Genomic DNA, 12,578 nt, shown 5'->3' with positions numbered 1-12,578 from the left:
CTGACTTTCATATGAATTACTTCGTTTTGAGCCCAAACTCCTTTAGCACCCCGCAGTTAGCTGTGCTGCTGCCAATTCCAAGTATTCGTTTCAGGAAGTCCGTTTGTACCTTATTTAGTTTTCCTGCATTTTCCCAACCCCAAATTTCCGCCCCATACAACATAGTTGACCTAACCACAGATCCACCACACTGCTTCGGATGACACCGTTAAGTCCCTCAGCGAACTAACTGCACTTTCGGGTTCTAACAAGCAAGACAACTTTAATATGATCCTTACTCAACGCCATGTTTTCTAGTTACCTTCAAAAAAATAGTATTATGTGCAAAGACTTTTGCCCCACTCTGTACTTCTCTAGAAATGGCAATACTTTTCTTTTAAATAATGAAACACTATAATTTGCATTCATATTAGGGTCACCATCCGTCCGGCAAAAGGAGGACATGTCCTCTTTTTTAATCATTTTATCCTGTCCGGCAGGCATTAAAAAAAATTAAAACGTCCGGCATTTCGCATTTCAACTAGAATTAATATGAATATTGAATAATGTGCCATATTATGCATAGAATATCTAAACAAATGGCGAAAACCTATGAAATAATTTAACTGCTTTCAATGGTTCAAGCTGAAGCACATAAAAAAACATAAAATATGATGATCTATTGATATGCATTTTATTCTTACACTCTAAAAAGTCACTATTCATGATTCTAAGTTATTTTATCAATTTTATTCTGCAATGCACAAAGTTAATTTGGACAAAGATTTAAGTTTAGATAAACAATGGTGAAAATTCTTCAATTCCAATAGTTCTGCGAGCACTGAAACTTTCTCAGAACTCGTAAAAATATGTCAATTCTAATTCTCTATCCCAAGTCACAATGGAAGTGCTGAGAGAGTATTTCCCTAATATCTGCTCAATTGACAAAATAACGAAATCGCATGCTAACGGAGACTGTCAGAGGTATCATCATGGTGAAATATAATTCCAAGGACATGTCCTATGAACAGTTCCATAATTATTTGTTACAAGATATAAGTTGGTCCCTTCAGCCTCTTGTGCACAAAGTGGGCTCCACCGATAAGTAGGGTACAGATGTAATACTGATCCAGCAACTACTGGGTGTTCAGTTCAAAATGTGTCATGGCTCGCTGTATGCCGTCATGTGGCTAGTCGATGAGCCTAAAGAATTCAATCTTCCTACACTTCCGCAGAGGTGTATAACCTAAGAGGTAGAGAAGTTGCCTAGCAAGTAGGGCGTTCATTCTGAAGAGTACGTACCGATACGTACGGTAACGCAGGTAGTGGCAGGAATGTGAACTGTTTGGAAATACGTACGGTCGGGATATGGGGAGAGGGTTAAGACGATTACTTACGTATTTGTTGACATTAACTTCGACGGCCAACATGGACACGGAGCATTTGATTTGTGTTGTGGAATGTTACCGTACGCAACCGATGATAACAAATACCCTGCGTACGACTTGCCAGCGCAAAACACAGTTCGAAAGAGGTTATGGTAGCAAACAGACCGTACAGACCGCCGTCTGTTGCTACGACGTTCAAGTTATACCGTACACGTTCTCAAGTTCAGATTGAAGAACGCCTTAAATAATAGGCAACTTCTCTAACATATAAACTGAAACTCGCTTCAAATCGGTGACCCTACAGCAGTGACGTCATGACACACTTTGGAATGAACACCCCGTAGTGAGAGAACTGACTAAGGTGAGTCATTGTTTTTATCTTTAATTTTGTTCATACAAACTTTTGTAAAGTCCTCCTTTTTTCAGCAATGTCCTCTTATTTTAAATTCCATGTCCTCCTATAGAATTTCTTTTCATGGTAACCCTAATTCATATAAAGTCTGATGATACGTTGGACGTGCATAATTAATGGTGTAAATAGAGATATCTGTGCAAATCTATAGTTTGTTGGAAAGGTTGATAAATACTGGAAGTACGTAGGTAGTGTGAAACTGTTAACTAAATTTGCAGGCAGAAAGCCAGCTTTCCATCATATCTGATCAATGTTATCGAGGTTAAAAACGACTCTCAGATATTTCCACGTATTGACATGATGTTTACATGGTTTTGTACATAACTACGACGTGCAACATGGTGGAGTCCGCGATATGGCATGGCCATGATGCACACAGTTGATACAGAACATGCTCTGTGCGATTCTGAGAAGCAATACAGAAATGCAATGTCATTTCAAAGCGCAGAAAGATAAGCAGTGATGTTTTGGTTTCCTTTCATGTTTGTTTTTAAATTGAATTTCTTAAACAGAATCCAGAATTAGTTAAGGTCTGTTTGTTTACTTTAGCAATAGATGTTCCATGCGATATTTATGAACTCAAAGCTTTTTACTGCAGCTTCACTACGTATAGGTTCACTAAGAGAAAATATGTTTGTATTTGAGCAATAGATATTTGTTTTCACGCAAAGCTTATGAAAACCTAAAAATTAAAAATAACAAAGCAGCTTACGACTAACCTGTGAAAACAATATAAAAGATTGTATATGTGGAAGTAAACATTATATCATAAACCACAACACAATGCTATCGCTAGGACAGAAGACAAAACATCAGAGTTACGGAAACAACTTTTATACTTTTATTCTGTGCAACAAAATTATCCCAATTCAATTTCAACTGCTTATACACGTATGACAACATAAGCATATCCATATTAAAGATAATGAATACCCATATTAATAACAGTACGTATGTTAATCCTACGTTCTTGCTTCCTTTACCCCCAAGTAAATCCATTGTATTACTCATTTCCGTCAAAGGCTGAGTTGACTTCAGAGATATACGAGTTCTTCAGTCAGAAAAATTAGGTTACGTACGTACTTACTGGAACCCGAAGGTTCATTTCCGCCCTCACATAAGCCCGCCATTGGTCCCTATCCTGAGCAAGATTAATCCATTCTCTATCATCATCTCCCACCTCCCTCAAATCCATTTTAATATTATTTTCCCATCTACGTCTCGACATCCACAAATGTCTTTTTCCCTCAGGCCTCCCAACTAACACTCTATATGCATTTCTGGATTCGTCCATACGTGTACATGCCCTGCCCATCTCAAACGTCTGGATTTAATGTTCCTAGTTATGTCAGGTGAAGAATACAATGCGTGCAGTTCTGTGTTGTGTAACTTTCTCCATTCTCCTGTAACTTCATCCCTCTTAGCCCCAAATATTTTTCTAAGCACCTTATTCTCAAACACCCTTAACCTATGTTCCTCTTTCAAAGTGAGAGTCCAAGTTTCACAACCATAAAGAACAATCGGTAATATAACTGTTTTATAAATTCTAACTTTCAGATTTTTTGACAACAGACTGGATGATAAAAGCTTCTCAACCGAATAATAACAGACATTTCCCATATTTATTCTGTGTTTAATTTGCTTCCGAGTATCATTTATATTTGTTACTGTTGCTCCCAGGTATTTGAATTTTTTCACCTCTTCAAAGGATAAATTTCCAATTTTTATATTTCCATTTTGTACAACATTCTCGTCACGAGACATAATCATATACTTTGTCTTTTCGGTATTTACTTCCAAACCTATTTCTTTACTTGCTTCAAGTAAAATTCTTGTATTATCCCTAATCGTTTGTGAATTTTCTCCTAACATATTCACGTCATCCACATAGACAAGCAGCTGATGTAACCCTTTCAATTCCAAGCTCTCTCTGTTATCCTGGACTTTCCAAATGGCATACTCTAGAGCAAAGTTAAAAAGTAAAGGTGACAGTGCAGCTCCTTGCTTTAGCCCTCAGTGAATTGGAAACGCATCTGACAAATTGACCTATACGGACTCTGCTGTACGTTAGGTTAATAAAAAAAATCAGTGAACCCATCTGGGATGAAATCCGCGATCTTTCGCTTCGTAGCGTAGGAAGGCTCTAAAGTAATATATAATGATCATCTATCATTATGTAAGTTATTAAATTCATAGTCGATAAATTTGAAAATCTGAGCCCAATTAGGGTAGGCCATTTATACCAGATCATAAATGACCAGATTATGGTAAATCTTTGCAGATTGGTCAACTAATGAAGTTCATAAATTTTTCATTGGATGAATGTAGGGGAAAATCGCAATATAGCGAACGTAGAAGCTCCGCCCACGATCCCTTCCACTTTTCCCCTACTAGCTCACCAGAAACTCTATCTATCCGTCTTCAGCCAGCTAACCAGCCGGTTCGTCCGCCGATCAATAAGTTCATGAATTCAACACTCAAAGGGCAATAAGTTAATTAGTTCTGCAATTTCATAGAAATTAGTTATTGAGTTAGAAAATTAGTTATTGAATTCTTTAGTAAAAAAGCTGTCAGGCTGTCATTCAGTAAGTTTGTCAGTCAAACAGTTTTGAGTCAGTCTGCCAGTTAATCAGTCAGTCAGTAAGCTAGTTAGTCAATTAGTAAAACCGTCAGTCATACGATTCACCAGTTCGTCAGTGATCTAGTCAGTCAGTCAATCGGTTAGTTCGTCGTCAGTTACTTTGCCCGTTAATCAGGCAGAAGTCAGTCCCTTAATTCGTGAAGCGGTCGGGAAAAGTTACCTGGTTGAGGTTTTTTTCTGGGGTTTTCCCTCTACCCAATATGAGCAAATGCTCGGTAACTTTCGGAGTTGGACTCCGGACTCATTTCACCGGCATTATCACCTTCATCTTATTCAGACGCTAAATAACCTAAGGTGTTGATAAAGCGTCGTAAAACAACCTACTAAAATAAAATAAAAATTCGTGAATCCGTCAATTATAAGACCATTTAGTTCGTCAGTGAGCTAGTCAATCAGTTGGTTCGTTGTCTGTTATTTCGTTGGTCAGTCTGGCAGAAGTCAATCACTTAATTAGTAAATCTGTCAGTCATACGATCGATCAGTTCGCCAATGACGCAATCAGCCAGTCAATTGGTTAGTTCGTCAGTCAAACTGTCGGTCAGTCAGTTGGTCTGTAAACTGGTCAGTCAGACAGTCAATCTGTTATATGTGATTCCACGTTAAGAAAAATGCATTGAACAAATGGGGGCTGTTCCATCAACTATTTATAAGTATTTTTCTTGAGAACTAGGAATTAATTAGTTTCCTTTAATTCATAGTACATAATTGCATTGAGAACTAGAGCGATTTCATGTGCTAAAATTGTGTTACACCTCTAAAATATACCATACATTTAATTTACGAATAACAGGGTAACAGCTAAAGTGATGGAATAGCCTTCTGCTTTCTTTAATATTTGAGGAGAAAATTCTCTCCGGCATCGGGGATCGAACCCGGGTCGTTGGTTCTACGTACCAAGCGCTCTGACCACTGAGCTACGCCGAATTCAATTCACAACACCGGACCGAACCTCCCTCCTTCAATGTTTCCCTTTGTGGCCTGACTCCAAGTTAGGCATATATGGTGACGTATATGCCAAATGTCAACTGCCATTATATTAGGAGCGCACTCAGTTGAGTTCGATCCCCGGCGCCGGAGCGAATTTTTCTCCTCAATTATTAATTGTCAATATTACAGATATTATTCTGTAGGACAAATTAATAAATCTATGATATTCTACTTTCTTTCCAAACATTCCCGCTGAGAAATTTAACAGATAATTAGGGATCATACAGTTGAGGCTAAGATTTCACACTGTTAAAACACGTACAACATTCTCTGCGCTTATTATATAGGCTAAAGTACACAAAATTTAACTGTCAGCAAAACAACAAAGGCATTAGGTATGTAACTTAAGTTCTTGTTTGGTTCTAGTGTGAAGTTACTACAGCTGGCGCCAGTGTTTTTGGCATGTGTCCTGGACTATAGTGTCCAGTTTGTGAGCATGTTGCTAGTGCAGCTGAGAACGGTACCACTTCCTATACACGTCACATAAGTCATTAGTCAAACACACTTGTCAGACTGACTTCTACAAAGGTAAAACACTCGTATTTAACGTTCCCATTACTTATTTCACATGCCAAAAACGGTGACGCGGACTGTAACGGAAAATGTGTGCTAAACATAATCTTAAATTTGTATTATAAGAGCTTCTTAATATTTAATAACGGAAAACGTGTGCTGCACATATTCTTAAATCTGTATTATAAGCACTTCTTAACCAATGAAATAACCGCATTATTATTATTATTATTATTATTATTATTATTATTATTATTATTATTATTATTAACTATACTTTCTCTCGACTTTTCTCAGAGACAAGGAAATTACGCAATTTGTTAAAATTTGAAGAAAACGAATTTTAGAAACCTTACATCTACTTTGTTATCACACGATTTCTTTGTTCTCATAAACACACAGTTACCTACGCTCTATTGAGGAAGGGTCCCTGCAAGGCAGTTAGTTATTACAGGAGCGAATCAAATATTAATACTCTCTTTAACCCACAAATTCCGACTAAAAGCCAATTCTAAGCAAAACCTCTTGTCTATAAAGCTACCAATTTCCGACGCGTAGGCATATTTTTTTGTTGCTATCGTAACCAAATCCTATAAAATATGCCGCATACGAACACCTTTATTAACATATAGATTGTGTGTTGATATAAGTTAATTTCATACGAGCTTGTAGGATCATAATCAGCAAGTAAGCCATTAAAACAAAATCTCCAGGCACTTTGCCTCATAGAGCCCAACCTTGTAATTTGAATTTCGAATCTCAATACAAAAGGGTGTGTATTGTATGTGATTATCGGTTATCTTGTCCATCAATCCGCCCTAAAGCCCCTAAACCAAGATAATGTCTTCATTTCCTACAGTTGAAATACCTTCTATACTTTCACACGGTCTGCCTTTTATGCCTCATAACACGTCCACCAACTTAGCTGCATCTTGAATGAAAGGCAAAGAAATAGAACTTCAAACGTAAGTACGTATTCATTTACACTGCAAGTGGGCAAACACCCGGTGGCAGTGGTAACTTAATTACACACGATAAACATAAGACGCAATACAATTAATACACAATAATTATAAAATACACAATAATTACAATAATAATAATAATAATAATAATAATAATAATAATAATAATAATAATAATAACCAGGGGCGGACGCAGGATTTTTTTTTCGGGGAGGGATTTGAGGAGATAGTAAAAATGGAGTAATGAGAAATAAGTTTATATACTCACAATTTGTTTCAGAGTTACAAACACTACAAGTTGCCTTGAATAGCGTAGTCGGTATAGCCTTCCGTGCTCGAAGTTGCGGGTTCTACCCCAACTCAGCTCGATGGCATTTAAGTGTGCTTAAGGCCTCATATCAGTCGATTTACTGGCATGTAAAAGAAGTCCTGAGGGAAAAAATTCTGGCACACCGGCGACGCTGATATAACCTCGGCAATTGCGAACGTTGTTAAATAAACCATATTTTTTTTAATTTCAACACTTACAATGACTGCAATACAAAAACAATGACAGAATGACATTTACAGAAGAAGGCGACGAGGCTTCTTAGACATTTCATCCAGTACTTCATGAGCTTTTACTTCTACTGGGAAATCATTTTATTTTTACTAACATTTTTAATATTAACTTACCTTTACCTCTGGATCAACGCAGTTTGCTAACCCCTTCCACGACTGGAGTTCGATGATACTGGCGTAATATACAAACAAATCCCATTATTAAGTATAGGAGGGAAGAAAAGTAGTTCATCCATTTACGTAAACTACGAAATATCACGCATTTCAGTTTGATCATTTTCATTAGGATTTTGTTTAATCAAAATGCAGTATAGTATTAACAATGAGTGTTTTTACTCATGAACTGAGCTGTCCATGTGGACGTATTCATTATGCAGTGTATATTATACTGTCTACAGCACATCAGCGTAAAATATAGAGAATGAAGTTAAATTGAAAAATAATCATAATATGGATATTCAAACGTATTTTTTAAAATGGTGGCCGTTCATTTCGATACAGGCTTCACTTCTAATGTGCATATATTCGCACTATAGACTATTGTACCTAATCCCAATTACCAGGTTCGTTCTTCGTACTAGTAACTCATGTTGAAATAATTCTGTATCTACTCTATAAAAGAGTACGTACTGTAAATTCCATCTTCACTTCTGCCCGATCCGAAAAAATAAAATTACTCAGACATGCAATCTACTGTCCGTCCAAGTGGTTATGTCGTAGAGTCGTAGAAAGGGAGGAAATCACGTGACAGTTAATTACTTAACGAGGCCCTATTATTTAAGTTATTTTAAACAGTTGTATAATATTACGTAGACGTCCAATTCCTAACAGAAATTAATGTTCTCAGAAAAGAGCTAAGACAGCCCAGCCATTAGCTGGCGAATAAAAGCTGGTGGGGGAAACCGGGATACGACGTAGGCAAATGGACGACTGTACCTGTGCGAAAATGATTCAATATTTAAAGCTCTTTCGTCACTGGAAAACGCGAACATATTTTTGGAACGTACTGTTTACTATGACCGTAAGGCTACTATGACTGTATATGCGGTCTTGGATCGGTGTGGAGGACGGTTGAGCTTCATTAGTAGAAGGGGTGGGAGTGAAGTACATTCAAAAACTCAGGTACAATAAAAATTGAAGTAAAAATAAAATGATGTCCCTGTACATTTTTATGTATATACATCAAGGGCAGTCCATTTAATCTGTCTGCTCCCATCGTGCTCCTCAAGTAAGTCTTCAAATACCGCAAAGTTGAGAACGACCGTTCTGGTGTTGCTGTAGTTACAGGCAACGTGCAGAAAAGTTTCAGCGCCTTGCGAGTGCAGGGAAAAATAATTTCATTGCACCTGTTCAAAGATGATATAAAATCAGTAGGTATTAGGTGAAGATTTTTCTGATCAAGAAAATTTCTTCTCCACATCATCAATTCATTGAAGAAAGACTCTGGTGATGCATCAACATCATTGGGCCACTGATCACTACAGCCTCAACAGCAGTTTCTAAATCTTCATCTGATGCTCGCACTATGTTTTTTAGGCAGCAAAGTTTGTATGGACTTTAGGATTCCCTTATGATTTAAAAACCTGTCCTTGAGCTGACTAATGAAATAGTCTAAGAAGAGAAGGAAAATTAAAAGCCTAAAATACTCTTCATGACTCTCTGTCGTGAAGTAAGAACGCTGTGTTTGTCTTCCTGCAGTTCTTGGAATTTAACACTTTAGCAAAGAGAATTTACGTAGAAATCTCTCTAATTCCTATGTACATTCACGAATTAAAATTAATATTATTTTCGTTTCTTGTTTCGTATTTTGCTCAAAATTTCGGGAGGGGATATATCCCCTTAATCCCTCCCCCTTGCATCCGCCCCTGATAATAACAATAATACATAAAATAACCTAATTAATAAGTGATCATAATTTTCCATTACAACCTACATATGTATAGGCCCAACATAAGTTTCACATTGGTAGCGACAATCTTTCACTTCACTGTCATCTCATCCACTGCACTGTCACTACGACACATTTCACTGACACTTTAGAACACATTTTATTTACACTATAAATCAGTGGTCGTCAGCACTCGCTGAAATGTGCAATGCGTACGCAGTGCCGTCCCGTGTACACTGTCGTGCAACAGGGAGAGATAGACAGCATACCCATTAGCAGTTACGAGCTCCAACCACGAGAAAGTCTCTGCCGGCTGAGACGAAAGGGAGTAATGCTGTGAATGAATGTTGATGTCATAAGATGTCATAAGGTCACACACGTGGGTACTCATATCTCTATTGGCTCGCTGTCACAGCACACACAATAATATTGATACACACATGTTTATACTACCCTAGTTACAAAATTAGATCACTGTTAATCTCCTGGTCTTTTAATCTCTCCATACAGGAAATAAATGCAGGAGAGCGCACGGTTTTTAAACAGACGTTATAACGATAATATTATACAGGGACATCATTTTATTTTTACTAACATTTTTAATATTAACCTGGCTATACCTTCGGATCAACGCCGTTTGCTACCTTCTTCCACGACTGGAGTTCGATGATACTGGCGTAATATACAAAAAAATCACTTTACTAGGTATACGACGGAAGAAAAGTAGTTCATCCATTTACGTAAACTAGGAAATATCGCGATTTTGAGTTTGATAATTTTCATTGGATTTTTGTTTAATCAAAATACAGCACAGTATTAACAATGGGTGTTTTTACTCACGAACTGAGCTGTCCATGTGGACGTATTCATTATGCAGAGTATATTATACTGTCTACAGCACATTAGCGTACAATATAGAGAATGAAGTTAAATTGAAAAATAATCATAATATGGATTTTTAAACACATTTTAAAAATGGTGGCCGTTCATTTCGATACAGGCTTCAGTTCTAATGTGCATATTATCGCACTATAGACTATTGTACCTAATTCCAATTACCAGTTTCGTCCTTCGTACTAGTAACTCATGTTGAAATAATTCTATACCTACTCTATAAAAGAGTACCTTACGTACTGTAAATTCAATCTTCACTTCCGTCCGATCCGAAAAGATAAAATTACTCAGACATACTATCTACTGTCCGTCCAAGTGGTTATGTCGTAGGGTCGTAGAAAGGGGAGAAATCACGTGACAGTTAATTACTTAACGAGGCCCTTTTATTTATTTTAAATAGCAGTGTAATATTACGTAGACGTCCAATTCCTAACAGAAATGAATGTTCTCAGAAAAGAGCTAAGACAGCCCAGCCACTAGCTGGCGAATAAAAGCTGGTGGGGGAAACCGGAATACGACGTAGGCAAATGGACGACAGTACCTGTGCGAAAATGATTCAATATTGAAAGCTCTTTCGTCACTGGAAAACGCGAACATATTTTGGGAACGTACTGTTTACTATGACCGTAAGGCTACTATGACTGTATATGAGGTCTTGGATCTGTGTGGAGGACGGTTGAGCTTCATTAGTAGAAGGGGTGGGAGTGAAGTACATTAAAAAACTCAGGTGCAACAAAAATTGAAGTAAAAATAAAATGATGTCGCTGTATATCTACTTCGCTCCAATACATGTCACATTAGTAAGCACATTCTTTCACCGTTGATCTCCTGGTTGGAGAGTATAGTTCACAGCGTTTTCCGCGGGTAAGACAGACTAGCCCCACCGTGCTCTGTGCTGACGACCCCTGCTATAAATTATTGCTGATCGAAACTATTCACTGCCACTGCAAACCTAACTTCACTAAGTCACCACGCTTCACTGGTATAACGGTTCAAATTCAGACAAACATTTACAACCTTATTTGTTCGTAGAATCATACTTATATTTTATTTTAGTAGGTTATTTTACGACGCTTTATCAACATCTTAAGTTTTTTAGCGTCTGAATGAGATGAAGGTGATAATGCCGGTGAAATGAGTCCGGGGTCCAACACCGAAAGTTATCCAGTATTTGCTCATATTGGGTTGAGGGAAAACCTCGGAAAAAACCTTAACCAGATAACTTGTCCCGACCGGGAATCTAACCGGGCCACCTGGTTTCGCGGCCAGACGCGCTAACCGTTACTCCACAGGTGTGGGCCTTCATACTTATAAACAGAACTACATTAAACTAAACATTTCTACTCTAGGACCCTCTTACAAGCTATTTTAAACTAATTTACAATTCAAACCAAAGGAATAACTAGTCAGTCTAAGTAAATACATGTAACCTAAGTAATGTAACGTATCTTTTTTTTTAATTTACACTTTATACATAACTTTTTAAGTCATTTTTCTAATCAGCTCTCAAAGACCATTGCAGGTAGGACATTCCAATCATTTATATTTTGATTTAAAAATGAGAATTTACCTACATCCGTTTGCTATTTTCTACATTTGATTTTAAAATCATGATCGTTCCTACCATAGTACGTTGGGTTCTCTAATCGAGCCGTTATGTCTACCCATGATTTTTGACCTAGATAGCTGTATACAATGCTGTTATTCTAGCAGAAGAGTAAAACTTCACTAATTCGAACTAACGGGAAAAAATCCAGTTTGTGTTATAGAGAATTTACTGCCACAGCATTATTTTGACAATTGAGAAAATAATGATATTGAACAGTCGTTTAATTAATATCCCCATGTTTAATCAATTTACTTTAAAAACGTATGAAATACATAACTTTACTTAAAAAAAAAAAGAAATGAGCCTGAAGTTCTTCAGTCAAAGTCAATTATTGCACAGGAAGTACATACTGTAACTAGCTTTTACAAACATGTGAAACACAGAACATTAATTTAAAAAAGAATGAGTTTGAAGTTGTTTAGTCTAAGGCAATTACTGTACAGGAAGTACTAACTTTGGAATTTTCAGAATGTACTTAAAGAAAGAGTTAACTGTTGTTTGCATGACGCTTTTCTTTTAAGGCAAGATGAATTTCGAGATAGTTCGGATTAGAGTTTAGAAATTCAATGAAAGTATTTATTATTATTTTATTTTATTATTTATTTATTTAACCTGGTAGAGCTAAGGCCATCAGGCCTTCTCTTCCCCTCTATCAGGGAATTACAACTACAATATTAAGAATAAAATCACAATTATAATTACAATTAATATTAAATTTACAAATACAATAAAATTCAAAGT

The sequence above is a fragment of the Periplaneta americana genome, chromosome 5, assembly GCF_040183065.1.
Source record: "Periplaneta americana isolate PAMFEO1 chromosome 5, P.americana_PAMFEO1_priV1, whole genome shotgun sequence".
NCBI classification, from domain to species: Eukaryota; Metazoa; Arthropoda; class Insecta; order Blattodea; family Blattidae; genus Periplaneta; species Periplaneta americana.
The sequence above is the reverse complement of the archived record's forward strand: the minus strand, read 5'-3'. Positions refer to the sequence as shown.